Genomic DNA, 2216 nt, shown 5'->3' on the forward strand with positions numbered 1-2216 from the left:
CTCAAGTTAAAAACAGTGGTAAATTACTAAAAATTTCGTAAAAAAAGGTAGATCGCAAAATATTTTGGTCAACAAAGGTATTTGGCCCATTTTGCAGTTTAATTTTCTGGGATTAAAAAACTGGAGTGTTACATTTAGGCTTTGCAAATCATTACTCTAATGTCACATAAGTGTATATTTTGTCCACATGATTGGAGGTTTATTGGATGAAGCTCCCTGAAGATGAGCCAAGAAAATTCATGCTTTTTGGGGCTGATATTGCAACTTCCAATGAAGCTGCACTACAAATGCATTGAGGAGAAGATAGATGTGATAAATTATAAAGATGAAACTGGGATTCCCATATCTGACATCAATATGGGTAAGTTGTGAGAACTTGAATGCTGCTCTTGGGAGTGGGACAAGTAATGCATCTGCTCTTCGTGACAAAATAACTAAAACTCTGAGAGACAACGGTGGGCTTAAGATTGTTAAGATTGGAGCATCAATAAAACATTATTCAACAGTACCTTCTAAAAAGTAGGAGTACTATTGCTTGTCACCTTCAAGGTAAGTTCTTCGTTACCATGATAGGGGGAAAACTCTTCTTAGGCATGCAAACTCTTCTTACAAGAAATATTAATGATTTTTCATGCAAGTCAAATAATTGGGAAAAAAAATTCTATCTTATTTTACAGTCATTGTGCAAAAACACACCAAGTTATGTTAGTATATATGCAGGAGAATGCTTACCTTCTGTGATTGTTTTATGTACCTTTAAGAAGATGAAACATATTATTCCCCACTTATAGATACAATCAGGTTATAATTCAATTCAACAAACTTAAATGGCATTAAGATAACTTAGTAAGGTTTGGACCAAGCTTTCCAACAACAAAAAATTGTCACAAAGCTAAATAAAAATATTAATTGTATGTCATAAAAACAAACTAAACCGATAAAACTATAAATTAGGACAAACTAGCTTTTGGGTTAAGCATGTGTGGTTCAAGTATGATACAATTAGAGAACTGTAGTTGGTGATTTAGTCACCAGATTAGTGAGTTTTGCTATGGTAATTCAGATTATTATTATTATTATTTTTTGCTTTTTACTTTTAAGAGCAATCACATTATCAATTTGATCTCTTGGTCTAATTAGCTCATGAAGAACACCAAGCTGGTGGTCAAGTCTTCAAAATTGGCTTTCGCTTAAATGTTTCTTTCCTCATGTGGCCAAACAAAGAATCAAATAAAAATTTGAAGCATCATCGTTTTAATCATCACTAGATTATCTCAACCATTGAAAATTTAAAGATGTAACTGATTACTTATAGACATATATTAATACAAAAGACTTGATTCATAAACAATAAACACTTATATCTAGTAAGATTACTAAATACTCTAATGTTGTAAGGTGGGCTTTGATGGTGGAAAGTTCTATTGTACTAGTATATTGTCAATGACATTGATGGCCTAGCAAGCCTAAATGCACATGAGAAAAAATGAGATGAATAATGACAACTAAAATCAAGAGGCACAAATCATGAAATTGACTTAACCTAATGCAAGAGTACGTACTAAATGGACAAAGATGTTGATGGCCAAGACAGACTAAATGCACAAGAAAAAAAATGAGATGATCAGGCAACTAAAACCTAGAGCCTAGAGGAACAAACCATGAAGTCAACTTTAAACTAATACAAGAATGAGTGAAACATTTTGTCAAACATATGATGTGTATATTCCAAAATGGGATTGAAAAAAATGTTTTGTAACATGAACCTAGCCAAAAATTACACCCAAGACAAACTAAGCACATTACAATTGAACAATTAATTAATTATCCCAAGTTGGCAAGATTGAAGAAAAGCCCCCAAAATAATCAAATTTATATCAAAAAAAAAAAAAAAAAAAACAGCATTAGCACATACTGTTGTGGAAGGGGAGATGAATTGCAGAATTAGAATATCTAGGAAGGCTACTAAATATTCTAATGTACAATTGTCCAAGCTTTTTTTTTTATTTTTTTATGAGTTTTGATAATAAATGCTTTGAGGAGAATTGAGAAACCAAAGGGGAGAAAAAACGGAGTTTGTAAGAATTGAGAGACCAAAGAAAATAATAATTTGCAAGAATTGAAAAGTAAAAAAAAAAAAAGAATCCTCTGTGTTCCACAGAAAGAGAACAGGAGAAAGATTAGACAATATTATATAAACTTACCACATCAGCACA

This window comes from Quercus lobata, chromosome 5 (assembly GCF_001633185.2).
Source record: "Quercus lobata isolate SW786 chromosome 5, ValleyOak3.0 Primary Assembly, whole genome shotgun sequence".
Lineage (NCBI taxonomy): Eukaryota > Viridiplantae > Streptophyta > Magnoliopsida > Fagales > Fagaceae > Quercus > Quercus lobata.